We start from the raw sequence: 18,842 nt of genomic DNA, 5'->3' as shown, positions 1-18,842 counted from the left end.
AGATTGGAAACCCAAATTGGTCTACATGGACAAGTTCTGGCCTGGTTTAGATCTTATCTGTCGGAAAGATATCAGTTTGTCTCTGTGAATGGTTTGTCCTCTGACAAATCAATTGTACATTTCGGTGTTCCTCAAGGTTCCGTTTTAGGACCACTATTGTTTTCACTATATATTTTACCTCTTGGGGATGTCATTCGAAAACATAATGTTAAATTTCACTGCTATGCGGACGACACACAGCTGTACATTTCAATGAAACATGGTGAAGCCCCAAAATTGCCCTCGCTAGAAGCCTGTGTTTCAGACATAAAGAAGTGGATGGCTGCAAACTTTCTACTTTTAAACTCGGACAAAACAGAGATGCTTGTTCTAGGTCCCAAGAAACAAAGAGATCTTCTGTTGAATCTGACAATTAATCTGGATGGTTGTACAGTCGTCTCAAATAAAACTGTGAAGGACCTCGGCGTTACTCTGGACCCTGATCTCTCTTTTGAAGAACATATCAAGACTGTTTCAAGGACAGCTTTTTTCCATCTACGTAACATTGCAAAAATCAGAAATTTTCTGTCCAAAAATGACGCAGAAAAATTTATCCATGCTTTTGTTACTTCTAGGCTGGACTACTGCAATGCTCTACTTTCCGGCTACCCGGATAAAGCACAAAATAAACTTCAGTTAGTGCTAAATACGGCTGCTAGAATCCTGACTAGAACCCAAAAATTTGATCATATTACTCCAGTGCTAGCCTCCCTACACTGGCTTCCTGTTAAGGCAAGGGCTGATTTCAAGGTTTTACTGCTAACCTACAAAGCATTACATGGGCTTGCTCCTACCTATCTTTCCGATTTGGTCCTGCCGTACATACCTACACGTACGCTACGGTCACAAGACGCAGGCCTCCTAATTGTCCCTAGAATTTCTAAGCAAACGGCTGGAGGTAGGGCTTTCTCCTATAGAGCTACATTTTTATGGAATGGTCTGCCTACCAATGTGAGAGACGCAGACTCAGTCTCAACCTTTAAGTCTTTACTGAAGACTTATCTCTTCAGTAGGTCCTATGATTAAGTATAGTCTGGCCCAGGAGTGTGAAGGTGAACGGAAAGGCTGGAGCAACGAACCGCCCTTGCTGTCTCTGCCTTGCCGGTTCCCCTCTTTCCACTGGGATTCTCTGCCTCTAACCCTTTTACAGGGGCTGAGTCACTGGCTTACTGGTGTTCTTCCATGCCGTCCATGGGAGGGGTGCGTCACTTGAGTGGGTTGAGTCACTGACGTGGTCTTCCTGTCTGGGTTGGCGCCCCCCCTTGGGTTGTGCCATGGCGGAGATCGTTGTGGGCTATACTCGGCCTTGTCTTAGGACGGTAAGTTGGTGGTTGGAGACATCCCTCTAGTGGTGTGGGGGCTGTGCTTTGGCAAAGTGGGTGTGGTTATATCCTACCTGTTTGGCCCGGTCCGGGGGTATCATCGGATGGGGCCACAGTGTCTTCTGATCCCTCCTGTCTCAGCCTCCAGTATTTATGCTGCAGTAGTTTATGTGTCGGGGGCTAGGGTCAGTCTGTTACATCTGGAGTATTTCTCTTGTCTTATCCGGTGTCCTGTGTGAATTTAAATATGCTCTCTCTAATTCTCTCTTTCTCTCTTTCTGTCTTTCTCTCGGAGGACCTGAGCCCTAGGACCATGCCTCAGGACTACCTGGTATGATGACTCCTTGCTGTCCCCAGTCCACCTGGCCGTGCTTCTGCTCCAGTTTCAACTGTTCTGCCTGCGGCTATGGAACCCTGACCTGTTCACCGGACGTGCTTGTTGCACCCTCGACAACTACTATGATTATTATTATTTGACCATGCTGGTCATTTATGAACATTTTAACATCTTGACCATGTTCTGTTATAATATCCACCCTGCACAGCCAGAAGAGGACTGGCCACCCCTCATAGCCTGGTTCCTCTCTAGGTTTCTTCCTAGGTTTTTGGCCTTTCTAGGGAGTTTTTCCTAGCCACCGTGCTTCTTTCACATGCTTTGCTTGCTGTTTGGGGTTTTAGGCTGGGTTTCTGTACAGCACTTTGAGAATATCAGCTGATGTACGAAGGGCTATATAAAAATAAATTTGATTTGATTTGATGTTTCAGTCAGGCCAATCACATCAAGATTATTATCAGTGATTAGTTCATTGACTATAACTGCCTTGGAAGTGAGGGATCTAACATTAAGTAACCCAATTTTGAGATGTGAGGTATCACAATCTCTTTCAATAATGGCAGGAATGGAGGAGATCTTTATACTAGTGAGATTGCTAAAGCGAACACCGCCATTTTTAATTTTGCCCAACCTAGATCGAGGCACAGACACGGTCTCAATGGGGAAAGCTGAGCTGACTACGCTGACTGTGCTAGTGGCAGACTCCACTAAGCTGGCAGGCTGGCTAACAGCCTGCTGCCTGGCCTGCACCCTATTTCATTGTGGAGCTAGAGGAGTTAGAGCCCTGTCTATGTTCGTAGATAAGATGAGAGCACCCCTCCAGCTAGGATGGAGTCCGTCACTCCTCAACGGCCAGGCTTGGTCCTGTTTGTGGGTGAGTCCCAGAAAGAGGGCCAATTATCTACAAATTCTATCTTTTGGGAGGGGCAGAAAACAGTTTTCAACCAGTGATTGAGTTGTGAGACTCTGCTGTAGAGCTCATCACTCCCCCTAACTGGGAGGGGGCCAGAGACAATTAATCGATGCCGACACATCTTTCTAGCTGATTTACACGCTGAAGCTATGTTGCGCTTGGTGACCTCTGACTGTTTCATCCTAACATCGTTGGTGCCGACGTGGATAACAATATCTCTATACTCTCGCCAGTTTTAGCTTTAGCCAGCACCGTCTTTAGATTAGCCTTAACGTCGGTAGCCCTGCCCCCTGGTAAACAGTGTATGATCGCTGGATGATTAGTTTTAAGTCTAATACTGCGGGTAATGGAGTCGCCAATGACTAGGGTTTTCAATTTGTCAGAGCTAATGGTGGGAGCCGTCGGCGTCTCAGACCCCACAACGGGAGGAGTAGAGACCAGAGAAGTCTCGGCCTCCGACTCCGACTCGCTTAATGGGGAGAACCGGTTGAAAGTTTCTGTCGGCTGAATAAGCGACACCGGTTGAGCATTCCTACAGCGTTTCCCTCCAGAAGCCATGAGAAAGATGTCCGGCTGCGGGGACCGTGCGAGGGGGTTCATACTAACGTTACTATCTGTACTTAATGGTGGCACAGACGCTGTTTCATCCTTTCCTACACTGAAATTACCCTTGCCTAACGATTGCGTCTGAAGCTGGGCTTGCAGCACAGCTATCCTTGCCGTAAGGCGATCGTTCTCCTGTATATTATAAGTACAACGACTGCAAATAGAAGGCATCATGTTAATGTTACTTAGCTTCGGCTGTTTGAAGTCCTGACGAACCATGTCCAGATAAAATCTCCGGGGTGAAAAAGTTGAATGAAAAAAGTTGAGTGAGGGGAAAAAGTAAAAATATACGGTAATGAAAAAGTTAAAAACCGTCAGGTAGCAAAGTAAGATCGGCAACAAAACGCACAGCAGCGTAAACAAGGCTGAGCTGTTTACGCTGTTTACCCTGCACCTTAGAGGCTGCTGTCCTATATACATAGACATGGAGTCACTGGTCACTTTAATAATGTTTACATACTGTTTCACTCATCTCATATGTACATATGTATTGGGGCGGCAGGTAGCCTAGTGGTTAGAGCGTTGGGCCAGTAATCGAAAGGTTGCTGCATTGAATCCCCGAGCTGACAAGGTAAAAATCTGTCATTCTGCCCCTGAACAAGGCAGTTAACCCACTGTTCCCTGGTAGGCCGTCATTGTAAATAAGAATTTGTTCTTAACTGACTTGCCTAGTTAAATAAAGGTTAAATAAAAAAATCTACTGTATTATATTCAATGCCACTCCGACATTGCTCGTCCTAATATTTATATATTTTTGAATCCCATTATTTTACTTTTAGATTAGTGTGTATTGTTGTGAATTGTTAGATACTACTGCACTGTTGGAGCAAGAAACATAAGTATATTTCTACACCGGCAATAACATCTGCTAAATATGTGCATGTGACCAATAACATTTAATTTGATTTTGATTTGATATAATGTAATGTAGCCTCTTATGGTACAATTTGATAGTTTTACATGCCAAATAGCTTTTGTTGCTTGACGCTAAATACTACTGATTGAATAGCCTCAGGTTATATGCACTATTTATTTGACTATTAGTGAAACGTAATTGGTGAATGTGTTTGAATGTGATTATGTATGGAGATAGCTGTTTGAACTTGAGACCTTTATTTTTTATAAATGCAGTTGTAATGTATAATTGATTTTGGCAGCATAAAAAATGATCAAAAAAAGAAAACTCTATTTTTATCAATCTTGGAGAATGCCTAATACTGAACACTAACTTTTCTCCGTCTAATCATCCCACCCTGTTAATTCAGGTCTATTTCCTGCTGACCACGTCTCAGTCTGGCCGCAGACAGTGGAAGGAACAATGGTGTGTCAGAGCTGGGCCGGCCTGCTGGAATGCCCTCTGTGTAAACACTGGCATTTTCTTCATGAGCTCATCCTTTCCTAGGGATTTTTTTATTTTTTCATTGAACCTTTATTTAACTAGGCAAGTCAGTTAAGAACAAATTCTTATTTACAATGACGGCCTACCCCGGCCAAACCCAGACGACGCTGGGCCAATCGTGTGCCGCCCTATGGGACTCCCAATCACGGCAAGATGTGATACTGCCTGGATTCTAACCATGTACTATAGTGATGCCTCTTGCACTGAGATGCAGTGCCTTAGACCGCTGGGATGGACTGGACTAGAGCAGCTTTCATTATTGCGACATAACACTACAGACAACCTCAACACCAAACCCAGCCACACCCGTACTGTTGAGGAGAGCTAAGTGAATGGTTCCTCTCTCACAGCTAGAATAATTCAGTCAGTACGTCATTTTTACACTATGCACAGTGGATGTGCTCATACTAACACAACACAAAATGATGATGATGAATAATGTTTTGATTATATTAATATTGATTGCGAGCACTAGCATGGGAGATCTACATTATACATCATTTTGATGAATGGAGATATTTCTCCAATCTCTACATGTCACATTTGAACACTCTCCAGTAGTATTTGACTATTCACCTCATAACTAATCAACTGCAGTGGTAGAACACTGGTGAGGAGGCCCTCAGGAAATACTTCTATCAAATCTGTGTTTCCGAATGGGTCATTGAACGTAATAGTTTCCATACAGCATCAGGCCTGAAGAATTGTTTTCCATGGATGAGAACCAAAAGATTAAGATGTGATGTAAGTGAGCTGCTTTAAGTGTACGGTGTTTTACCAGACTGCCATCACAGCACACTCACTCACTTCAAATTCTTGTCGCCTTTTAAAAAATAAAGGAAATGCATTGCACTTGAAGAGCGACAACTACCTAAAGATTTTATAACATAGTTCCCACCAAACATTTAAATTCTTTATTTTGGATTGTGCTCTCTAAAAGGAATCAATGTCGAACATCACAAACATATTTTCAGACATCACAACATTATTTGATAACCACAATGATGTGGCAAAGTATGGTTTGTTCAATCAAATAGTTTTGCTGGATTTTGCTTGACAGTGTCTGTTGTTGACAGAGTCTGTTCTTGAACTGGTATCAACAGTGATTTGACAAGGACAAGGTGATTAAACTAGCTTTACCAGAAAATACAGGGTTGTGTTAATTAGTTTCTAGCTTAAATCTGACAGTCATGTAGTTTTGCTATGAGCATGGCCTGACTTTGTTTACTTGCCAAGTAAACCCATTCCCAGAACATTTAAATCTGTACCAGTCGTATTATATTGTCAGTCATGTTATTAATAATGATAAACAGTACACGTTTAAGTGCTGTTAAAAGAAACCGCTGACAAAATTAGAACCTTTTAAACTTTTAAGAGAAAACCGTTAATACTTCCGAACCGCTCATACTTTCAACCCGACAATATTGTATGGACAGACAGCAGGTCATGTTAGATTAGGTCGAGATCCTAACAGGGGAGTGATTGTGTCCAGGGTCTATGCCACATGTGTATACACAAGTCCTCTAAGTTTGTGAAAGCCCTATGTGTCTGGGCGTCACTGACTTACTCCCTAATTCACACTCAGGTCGGTGTGCTTGTTTGAAGAAACAGCATAGACATTGAGCCAACACAGAATCTCTCAGTGTAGAGATGGATACATTCACTGATATGTCTGGGGTTTTCTTGATCGGAAAAAAATCTATAATTCAGTTTTTCCTTTTGTCCCATCAAACTCACTAGCCTGTGTGAAATGTGTTACACATCTCAATGTATTATTTTTAATCCAATTCAGCCTACGGCTTATGGATTGTGTTGTGGGTATAAAAAATGAAGTGGATGGAAAATAAAATACTGAACTCGTTCACAGGGAGGACAGTGAGAGAAGGAAACAGGACATGACAGGGCAGAGCCGAATACGTCTTTCCACTCTAGTGTTTTTATTTGAGCCGATTGCGTCTCACAGGAAATGCCCTCCAATGTTTCCACAAGTAGATCTTCTAGTAACAGCAGCCTACTAATAAGACATTGGTACACTAAGTACTGCCAAGTAGCACAACCCTAATCAAATCAAAAATCTAAATGTATTCACCTTCTTCGTAAACAACAGGTGTAGACTAACAGTGAAATGCTTACTTACAGGCCCTTCCCAACAATGCGGATAGAAAGAAAATAGCGAAATAATAGAAAAGTAAAACAAGTAATAATAGAATTCATAATAAATACACAATGAGTAATGATAACTTAGCTATGTACAAGGGGCACCAGTACTGAGTCGATGTGCAGGGGTAAGAAATGATTGAGATGGATATGCACATTTAACAAGGAATAAAGTGACAGATAATAAACAGTTGCAGCAGCGTATGTGAGTCAAAAAAGCTATTCGGATAACTATTTAACTAACTATTTAGAAGTCTTATAACTCAGGTGTAGAAGCCGTTATTGTCCTGTTGGTTCTGGACTTGGTGCACCAGTACCTCTTGCTGTCCATCAGTACCTCTTGCTGTGTGGTAGCAGAGAGAACAGTTTATGACTTGGGTGGCTGGTGTCTTTGACAATTTTTAGGGCCTTCCCCTGACACCGCTTGGTATAGAGGTCCTGGATGGCAGGGAGCTCGGCCCCAGTGATGTACTGTGCTGTACGCACCACCCTCTGTAGCGCCTTGCAGTCGGATGCTGACAGTAGCCATACCAAGCAGTGATGCAGCCAGTCAATATGCTCTCAATGGTGCAGCTGTAGAACTTTGATGATCTGACGGCCCATGCCAAATCATTTCAGCCTCCTGAGGGAGAAGAGGCATTGTCGTACCCTCTTCACGACCTTGTTGGTGTGTGTGGACCATGATAGATACTTAGTAATGTGGACACCAAGGAACTTGACACTCTCGACCCGCTCCACTACAGTCCCGTTGATGTGAATGTATGCGTGCCAAGCACTCCGTTTCCTGTAGTCCACAATCAGCTCCTTTGTCTTGCTGACGTTGAGAGAGAGGTTGTTGTCCTGGCACCACACTGCCAGGTCTCTGACCTCCTCCCTATAGGTTGTCTCATCATCGTCAGTAATCAGGCCTACCACGTCATGTCGCAAACTTAATGATGGTGTTGGAGTCTTGTGTGCCCACACAGTCTTTTGTGAACAAGGAGTACAGGAGGGGACTCATCATTCAACCCTGAGGGGCCCCCGTGTTGAAGGTCAGCATGGCGAATATACTGTTGCCTACCCTCACTGTCTGGGAACGGCCTGTCAGGAAGTCTAGGATCCAGTTGTAGAGGGAGGTGTTCAATCCCATGGTCCTTAGCTTAGTGATGAGCTTGGAGGGCAGTATGGTGTTGAACTCTGTAGTCAATGAAAAACATTCTCACATAGGTGTTTCTCTTGTCCAGGTGGGAAAGGCCAGTGTGGAGTGCAATAGAGATTGCGTCATCTGTGGAACTGTTGGGGCGGTTTGCGAATTGGAGTGGGTCCATTGTGTTTGGGATGATGGTGTTGATGTGAGCCATGACCAGCCTTTCAAAGCACCTGGCTGGTCCTCAATAGTGATCCCATAACCATTTTATCACCACCATTAATCATTCATGATGACTCCTCAGATTGTTGAAGCTGGTTGAGAGAATGGCAAGAGTGTGTAGAGCTGTCATCAAGGCAAAGGGTGTCTACTTTAAAGAATCTTAAATATCGCATATATTTTTATTTGTTAATCACTTTTTTGGGTTACTACGTGATTCCATATGTGTTATTTCATATTTTTGATGTCTTCACTATAATTAGTCAAATAAAATAGTACAAATAAAGAAAAACCCTTGAATAAGTAGGTGTCCAAACTTTTGACTGGTACTGTACATTATCCATGTCCTTGTTCAGCCACAACTCCAAGAAATATAGGATATTTACAGTTCTTCACATCCCGTTGATAGGATAGTCTTGAACAGAGCTCGTCCAGTTTGTGCTCCAGTAATTGTATGTTCACCAACAGAACAGAGGGTAGAGGCCCTTTTCTCTTTCAGTCCTGGGATTAGGGCCTGGTCCGGGGTTGAGCTTTATGTCCTGTGCCTCCGACTCGTTGAAGTCTAAATCTTCATCCAAATCGAGGTTAGTGATCGCTGTTCTGATAGCCAGATGCTTTTTTCCGACATAGGAAACGATGGTGGAAACATCATGTGCAAAAAACCCCACAAAACAGCAGAGTTGGTCGGGAGCCCGTAAAACGGCTACTATACATTGCAGCGCCATTATTGTAATATCACCACTGGTCCTCAATAGTGATCCCAGAACCATAACCATTTTATCGCCACCCCTAATCATTTATGATGACCCCTCAGGTTGTTGAAGTGGGGCTCAATTGTTTGGAAATGTTTGTTTCAGATTATTTGAGTTTTTTGCACTTCATGATGACATGAATTCTACTGTGGCACAGTGACTCAAAAACCACTTCGAACCACAAGCAGCTGATCTGCCATATGATGTGTGGTTACTAAAGAATGGACATGACTGAGTTTTTGTAAGATGTCCAAAGGTTTAATCCCTTTGTCTCTTCATCAACAGAGTGATGGTGATCTGTCAAATCTGTCCAAATGTTTGTCTCTTTCCTAGTCACACAAAGGATGTCTTCGTCTTATAAGTGATTGTTAGTGGTGATAGTCCTGGTATTGGAGTGACTGTTTATATGTAGGCTATGTGCACCAGTGTGCCCCTGGCCTGCTGTGACACTGTTCGTAATAAACATGGAATGACCGATAGTGATCTGAGCGGGGGGCTCGATCGTCAGGGCAACAATGGCCAGGCCAGAGGAAGCGTGAGCGTGCGGTTGGCTGGGTGACCTGTTGCTGTCTCAGGCTGTGTGTTGCTTTAGTGGCCAGCAGAATGGAACCTTTAAATCCTAGTTAATCTGAACTAGGAATGGGAGAGCAGGGGAACAGCGGGAGCTGAGCTCTCTAGTCATCTATGCTACTATCTGATCATCAGTGTTGTGCTCTTCTGACTGCGGCCCACAGAGGCATTAACATCCTGTTTATACTAGCACAGGCAGAGTGAGAGAGAGGCTGCATGTGGGGAGAACAAGGGATGGGGGGACATAAGAGGAGGGAGAGGGAATGGGGAAGAGGAGGCGGAAAAGAGGAAGGTGGGAGGACATGTGATGAAAGAGAAAGCGACAAAGAGAGAGAGATGAGATAGCACTCTATTCTTCATACAGGAGGAGTATGAAGGATTTAAAAAGTTACAGATAAAAATGAGAGAACATGTATTTGTTTGTTTTGAGTGGGAAGAGACGCATCATTTCCACCAGTAAGTGATACAATTGCGGAACAACATTATGGGAAAATTCATGCAATGGTAGTGGGAGCTGTGACGTTGAGAGGTCTCGTATAAATATCTAAGTACAGCCCACAGACAATAAATATTGTACAGAGTCCATCAAAGATGTAGGTCTACACTTTTCACACAACCTAGATGGAGTTTAGAGTGCTGTTGTGTAAACTGTATGTTGGATCGTGCACCTTTGTCTCTCTGTGTTGAGACTGTATTGCCCCCTTGTGGGGTGATGTCGACATTCCCATTATCTGCCCCTCACAAGATTGCACAACTAAAGTGCCTTTTTTCCAGAGCCAGAATGCAAGTCAAACAGAAGAAGGAACTAGATTATAAATCAAAGCTTGCTACAATAATAGGTTTCACACTAGAGTTGTTGTATAATCCTGTCCATGACTTTGTTTTGGAAAATCTAAATCAGTTTAGAATCCAAGTTTTGCTTTTGGAGAGAAATATGTTCCAATAGAGGTGACATCTGACAGCTTGGTTCAGTTTATTTGTTTTTGTAGGATTCATTCACAACCGCAGACTATGACTATACAAACAGGATGTGTTGAAATCAGGTAGACAGATCACACCATAGTCGGCCAGAAGATAAAGGTTCATGTGATGACTGGAGGTCTGGATGAAACCAAATCAAATTGTATTTGTCACATGTCTCCTTACAGTGAAATGCTTACTTAGAAGCCCTTAACCAACAATATATAGATATATATAGTTAAAACGTACATGCCTTCAGAAAGTATTCATACCCCTTGACTTATTCCTTGAGTTACAGCCTGAATTCAAAATGGATTAAATATATTTTCTTTTTTTCTCGCCCATCTACACACAATACCCGATAATGACAAAATTATTCACACCCCAGAATCAATACTTTGTAGAAGCACCTTTGGCAACGATTACAGCTGTGAGTTTTTCTGTGTAAGTCTCTAAGAGCTTTCTAGACCTGAATTGTGTAACATTTTCCCATTATTCTTTTCAAAATTCTTCAAATTGGTTGTTGATCATTGCTAGACAACAATTTTCAGGCCTTGCCATAGATTTTCAGGTAGATTTATGTCAAAACGGTAACTCGGACATTCACTGTCTTCTTGGTAAGCAACTCCAGTATAGATTTTGCCTTGTGTTTTCGGTTATTGTCCTGCTGAAAGGTGAATTACTTTCCCAGTGTCTGGTGGAAAGCAGACTGAACCAGGTTTTCCTCTAGGATTTTACTTGGGCTTTGCCCCAAACAGAACACTTTATGTTCTGGACAAAAAGTGAATTGCTTTGCCACATTGTTTTGCACTATTACTTTAGTGAGTGCCTTGTTGCAAACAGGATGCATGTTTTGGAATATTTTTTATTCTGTACATGCTTCCATCTTTTCACTCTGTCAATTAGGTTAGTATTGTGGAGTAATTATGATGTTGTTGATCCATCCTCAGTTTCTCAAACTCTGTAACTGTGTTAAAGTCACCAGTGGCCTCATGGTGAAATCCCTGAGCGGTTTCCGTCCTCTCCGGCAACTGAGTTAGGAAGGACGCCTGTATCTTTGTAGTGACTGGGTGTATTGATACACCATTCAAAGTGTAATTAATAACTTCCCCATGCTCAAAGGGGTATTCAAGGTCTGCTGTTTTTTTTTACCCATCTACCAATAGGTATCCTTCATTGCGAGGCATTGGAAAACCTCCCTGGTCTTTGTGGTTGAATCTGTTTGAAATTCACTGCATGACCGAGGGACCTTACAGATAATTGTATGTGTGGGGTACACAGATTACGTAGTCATTCAAAAATCATGTTAAACACTACTGCATGCAGGCTGAATCCATGCAATTTATTTTGTGATTTAAACACATTTTTCCTCCTGAACTTATTTAGGCTTGCCAAAACAAAGGGCTTGAATACTTAGTGACTCAAGACATTTCAACTTTTCATTTTTTATTAATTTGTAAACATTTAGAAAAACATAATTCCACTTTTACATTATGGGGTATTGTTTGTAGGTCAGTGACGAAAAAATCTCAATTTAATACATTTTAAATTCAGGCTGTGTGGAATGTGAAAAAAGTCAAAGGGTGTGAATACTTTCTGAAGGCACTGTACATATAACCACAAAGTTGACATTACAAGTTAGCTCTTCATCGCTACGAATTCTCTAATGCCTCGCCTCCTCCATTGGGCTCCTGAGTGGCGCTGCATCTCAGTGCTAGATGCATCATTATAGATCCTGGTTCAATTCCAGGCTGTATCACAACTGGCTGTGATTGGGAGTCCCATAGGGCGGTGCACAATTGGCTCAGTGTCGTTAAGGTTTGGCCAGGTAGGCCGTCATTGCAAATAAGAATTTGTTCTTAACTGACTTGCTTGGTTGAATAAAAGATAAAGCTTAAGACTCACCAGGCATAATCTGACCTACACAAGGTCCTCCCATCCCTCAGGAAGCAGCTGACATGCTCTCCCAGGGGACAGTGGCATGCTTCACAGGACAGGCACCCTGTGTGCCACTGCTGGTCTGTGCACACTTGTAGCACCACAGGGTCTCTGATAGGCTCTCCACAGCCAACACTGGGCAATGCTGCCCCCTGTGGACATGACTCCTCACTGCACCCTGGTTCTACTTGAATTACTGGTGTTTAACATACTGGACTGAAAAGGACCTTTGTGTGACACCACCTCTGAAAAAGTCTCAAGATGTGAAGTTTATTCTTGTAACAGTTTGTTCATGATATGGAACTTCATAATCTCTCTATTAACAATACTCAAGGAAGGACATATACATCAACAGTCCCCGGTGAGTGGAATTCTGCCTGAGCTGGACTCAGGCTCTCTTCCGACAATGGTCCGTCACAAAGTATGTCGCTGCAAGAGTGTCTTGGAGCAACACTCGACTCCTCTCACTTTTATAGAGATATGCAATGCCCCTACAACCCCCACGTTGACACACACACACACACACACACACACACACACACACACACACACACACACACACACACACTTTTCAAAGCAATCTATTATATGAACTTTCAACAAACACCCTTCCTCCCTAATAGTAAAACAATGCAACAGTTCCCTCCCCTTGGGTTATTAAAATCAGACCTAATTTGCGCTGGGCTCTGAGTAGAGGTGGTTGGTGGCACAGATGGGCTGAGCTGGGGGAGGGAAGGATGGGGGAATCCATACCACAGATAACACTGACATCAGTACCAGCCTGTGAACCAGGGTTGGGCTCAATTCCATTTCAATTCCAGTCAATTCAGGAAGTACAATGATATTCAAATTCAAATGATCCTCAATGCTTAGGACATTTTGGAATTGGAATTTGGTTTACTTTCTGATTTGACTGTCATTTTAATGGAATTGACCCCAACCTTGCTGTGTACTGATGAAAATTCAAGTCTTCAGTATTCCAGGAGTTTTTCCTAGCCATTTGAATTGTCTGGGTAAAACCCTACAGGTACATATATAACCTTTAAACCTCAAAGGTTGACGTTTATTGTCATGAATATTACCCTGGAGGCAGAACTGAGCGATTTCCGCTAGATGAGCCAGCTGCAAAGTAAAAATTGGCTATATAAAAAAAATCATGAAAACAAAATGTACTTTTTGGTCTTCATTTTGGGTTATGATGAGGCATTGGCGTTAGCAGTGTGGTTTAAGGTTAGAGTTAGGTTTAAAATCAGATTTTATGACTTTGTGGCTGTGCTAGCTAGTGGCCACTCTGTAGAGCTGCCTCCAGCCTCCAGATTTAGGTATAGGCGACATGGGCAGCCGCCCAGGGCGGCATGGGACGCCCGCACCAAAAAATTTGGACTGGTCACATTTGCGCGATCGGTTTTCTATTGCTCATTTGCACGTCACGTCAATGATATCATATCACCATGTGGGACTGTGGGTCAGAGTAACCTTGTCAGAGTGGGCGCCCTGATTCTAGGGGGTGCTGAAGTGGGGGTTCGCCCAGGGAGCCATACAAGCTAGAACCGCCACCGGCCTCCAGAACAAGATTCATGATGAAAAATACTTACCTGCCCAATCCTCTGTGTCCTGCCAGGCAAACTCCATTCCCAGTCTTTCATATGGGACTCTACTGTCAGAGATAATACAATAAGGCACCTCTGCTGTGCTACTGCGGGCATGGTCTATATTGTTAGGGCGGTGCTTTGTCCTTGGATCCTCCCCTCTCATAATAAATCTGTCCCCATAGGTCAAGACCAATTAACTTGTTTCTGGTGTCTGTGGGAAATTTCCTTCCAAATTGTAGTCAACATTTACACACGTAACACACAGTGCATCTGCCCCAAAAGCACAATTGATCTGGACAGCCTGACAGCCTGAAACACACACAAACACACACAAGAAGGGGCTAGTAGGAGGAGCTACAGGAGGATGGGCTCATTCTAATGGATGGAATGGAATAAATGGAACGGCATCAAATATATGGAAACCACATGTTTGACTCCGTTCCATTAATTCAATTTCAGCTATTACAATGAGCCTGTCCTCCTATAGCCCCTCCCACCAGCCTCCTCTTACACACACACAAAGAAACAAACAAAACTAATTAAGGACCCCTGGCAAGGCAAAAGATGCCTCTCCATGTCCCAGCCTATAACCCCTTCTAAAGTTATTTCACCAGGAGTAATTAAAAGCATCCAGTGTGTGTGTGAGGGAGGAGCTTCCTATTAAGGAATACTCTACATACTGTACTGATCAAGCCCCGGGACATGCCCACTAATTTACACAGCCTGGCTGCCACCAGCATCATCCCTAACTTGACCCTCCCCTTTCCCCACCCTCTGGCTGATGGAAACACGGAGCAGCGCAATGAAGTGGCCGGAACTTTTCATTTGACGGCCGTACAAAAGACCAGAATTATGTACACTACCGGTCAAAAGTTTTAGAACATCTACTCATTCAAGGGGTTTTCTTTATTTGACTATTTTCTACATTGTAGAATAATAGTGAAGACATCAAAACTATGAAATAACACATATGGAATCATGTAGTAACCAAAAAAGTATCAAAATCAAAATATATTTTATATTTTATATTCTTCAAATAGCCACCCTTTGCCTTGATGACAGCTTTGCACACTCTTGGCATTCTCTCAACCAACTTCACCTGGAATGCTTTTCCAACAGTCTTGAAAGAATTCCCACATATGTGACTCACCACCTGGATTCGGTCTTATGTAGCAACATTTGAATTTCTGTTTTTTACATTGGATAAAAGTAGAGACTCAGAGCTACAAAATGGTATATCATACACTGCATTTGATGAAACAATGGGAAAGTAGTTCTGCTTTGAAAGTTGATCAACTTGTAAACTCACTTTTTAGAAAACCATCTTTCAATGTTTTGGTAGAACTATTGGAGAGCCCTTCTTTGTTTACACCCATTCAGCATTGTTCATACCCTCTTAAGCCTTAGCCCCACCCATCTCTTTAAGGGTTGATCCAACCTTTCTGTACTAACTTGCCAGCTACTTCCAGACATCTAAGAGAGAGAGAGAACAGCTCACTGAACATTACTCGCCCTATCGCTCTATCTGTGGTTTCCTGTTCAGACCGCACACTGGACGCTCTGGCCAATAAGTAAGGTTGTTCTGAAAAGCTCTGACCTCACAGCTACAGTCGAGCACCCAAGCTAACTGGCTAACATTGGCTAGCTACTTCCAGACACATAATGAGAGAACACCCCACTCTGACCATATTACTCACCCTAGCAGAGCTGGTTAGGATTGTTTCATGTTATCCAGAGCATTGGTAACTGTAACTGTGCTGCTGGCAACAAATGAATTACGCTTTGTTGTCAACGTTTACTGACACCAGACATATTCAACGGGTGTTGAGCGTTCAAACATTCAGCAGTTATTCTGCGCTCTGGCACACTAAGATGAGAGTCTTTTGTTAAGAAATGTAGCTAGATAGCTAGCTAGGTAAACAATGAATCCCAACGCATGTCATAACGCTAGTTAGCGAGCCAGCCAGCTAACGTTAGCTAGCTAGCTAACAGTACACTTTAACTTGAAATGAAAATACTTTGTCAAAATTAGAGTGGAGTCTTTTCTTAAGACATGTAGCTAGCTAGCTAAACAATGGACCATAATCACAACTCATTACATTACTACGCTGCAGGTAGCTAACCAACCAGGTTATATGGCTATAACTAGTCAAGCAAGTGTGTCTGAGATACGAAGAATAAGATCCTAAACATAAAGTTAGCTAGCAACCCAGCCAGCTAATTAACAGTACACTTTAAATGAAACCACACTGTCAAAATTAGAAACGTGTAATATCTGAAAATCTTACCAGTATACATCGTGGTTGGACGCGTCTCCTGTCTGATGCCATGCATGGTTGCCTTAATATGACGATGTAATCCAGACTGGTGTTTTTTCCATCTCCTTAGCTATCATACTCGAATTCCACTGATTTCAAAACTCGGTCCTCCAGAAAGTGGAGAGCATACACATAACGTTAGCTAGCGATCCAGCCAGCTAACGTTAGCTAGCTAACAGTACACTTTAACTTGACATTAAGTTGATGCAGTTTTACTATGCGATAATGTTTTTAAAAAAGCCGCGTTCGACACGATTACCTAAACATACTGACCAGCTCCAATAGACAGACGTGTGCTATATGGTAGACCAATCCAAACTCATCTCTTGGCATGTCCAGCCCACTCATTATCTCAGCCAATCATGGCTAGCGGGAAGGTTGCTCTCCCTTTCTGTGGCTAAACCAACTTGGCTCGCAATTTAACAATTGTATTCGTATTTACAGATGGCATACAAGATTGTTATTAAGGTACATGAAAGTTCACAAGTTCGAGAAGGCATTTCTGCCAAAAAACGCATTTTGATAAAAAATATTTTTTTTTACGTTCAAACAACTCTCTTGTGAAGTCGTGACTTGTGAAGTCGTGACTGTGCACTTGTTGGCTGCTTTTCCTTTACTCTGAAGTCCGACTCATCCCAAACCATCTCAATTTGGTTGAGGTCAGGGGATTGTGGAGGCCAGGTCATCTGATGCAGCACTCCATCACTCTCCTTCTTGGTCAAATAGCCCTTACACAGCCTGGAGGTGTGTTGGGTCATTGTCTTGTTGAAAAACAAATGATAGTCCCACCAAGCCCAAACCAGATGGGATGGCGTATCGCTGCAGAATGCTGTGGTAGCCATGCTGGTTAAGTCTGCGTTGAATTCTAGCTAAATCACTGACAGTGCCACCAGCAAAGCATCTCCACACCATAACACCTCCTCCTCCATGCTTTACGGTGGGAAATACACATGCGGAGATCATCTGTTCACCCACACCGTGTCTCACAAACACACGGCGGTTGGAACCAAAAATCTCCAATTTGGACTCCAGACCAAAGGACACATTTCCACTGGTCTAATGTCCATTGCTTGTGTTTCTTGGCCCAAGCAAGTCTGTGTCTGTTACTTGAACTCTGAAGCATTTATTTGGGCTGCAATTTCTGAGGCTGGTAACTCTAATGAACTTATCTTCTGCAGCAGAGGGAACACTTGAGAGCCAGTTTCATCATAGCGTTTGATGGTTTTTGTGACTGCACTTGAAGAAACTTTCAAGAACAGTTATTGAAATGTTCCGTATTGACTGACCTTCATGTCTTAATGTAACGATGGAATGTCATTTCTCTTTGTTTTTTAAGCTGTTCTTGCCATAATATGGACTTGGTCTTTTACCAAATAGGGCTTTCTTCTGTATACCCCCCTACCTTGTCACAACACAACTGATTGGCTCAAACGCATTAAGAAGGAAAGAAGTTCCACAAATTCACTTTTAACAAGGCACACATGTTAATTGAGATGCATTCCAGGTGACTACCTCATGAAGCTGGTAGAGAGAATGCCAAGAGTTTGCAAAGCTGTCATCAAGGCAAAGGGTGGCTATTTGAAGAATCTCAAATATAAAATATATTTTGATTTGTTTAACACTTTTTTGGTTACTACATGATTCCATAAATGTTATTTCATAGTTTTGATGTCTTCACTATTATTCTACAAGGTAGAAAATAGTAAAACTAAAGAAAAACCCTTGAATGAGTGGGTGTTCTAAAACTTTTGACCAGTAGTGTATGTATATCAATGAAGGCAGCAGATGTTTGGCTATGTCTCTGTTCCTCATCCTTTATCTCCTGTGTCCTGCTCATTACTGATGAAAGCCGTTTGCAGGGGCAATGAGACTGAGGGGAGGGATGGGAGAGAGACAGCATACGTGTTATGATTTATTCACGTTTGCATACATAGCAATTTGACAGAGCAGTGTAATCTGTAGGTATATTGTACAGCAGAAATAAATGAATGAGAAACATGCACATCTCTCACTCCTGATTAATGAACCCCTTGTGTAGTTGGCTGTATTAATTGGACCGGCTATGTGTAAACCTGTGTGTGTGTGTGTGTGTGTGTGTGTGTGTGTGTGTGTGTGTGTGTGTGTGTGTGTGTGTGTGTGTGTGTGTGTGTGTGTGTGTCACTGTGACCCTATTCTATGGGCAATATAGTCTCAGCAGCCCTATAGATTAACCCTTATGTCAGCACTTGTCACAGTGACAAATGGCAGCACGTGGCCACCACACACACAACAATTTGTGGCTATGTCACAGTGTGCAAGACAATTTACTAAATGATGATTAAAATGATTGAGTTATCACAGTACACGAAGAACAATCTTGTCTGATCTTTATCAATTGAATTCTGATCCTATATGCTGCCATTTTGATCGCACTGCTCAAGGAAAACAAAGTAGAAAAAGATTGAGAATACATGCACATTGACACATTTCTTTCTCTCTGAAATCCCTTGCTTTCTCCCCCATTGCTCTCTGTTTTGTACAATAAATACACTGTCTACTTCAGCATGTTTCTCTTCAAGTTCCCTCTCTCTTTTTGGCGTGTAGTAAAAGTTTTGCTT

The sequence above is a fragment of the Salmo salar genome, chromosome ssa23 (genome assembly GCF_905237065.1).
Source record: "Salmo salar chromosome ssa23, Ssal_v3.1, whole genome shotgun sequence".
In the NCBI taxonomy this organism is placed as follows: domain Eukaryota; kingdom Metazoa; phylum Chordata; class Actinopteri; order Salmoniformes; family Salmonidae; genus Salmo; species Salmo salar.
The sequence above is the reverse complement of the archived record's forward strand: the minus strand, read 5'-3'. Positions refer to the sequence as shown.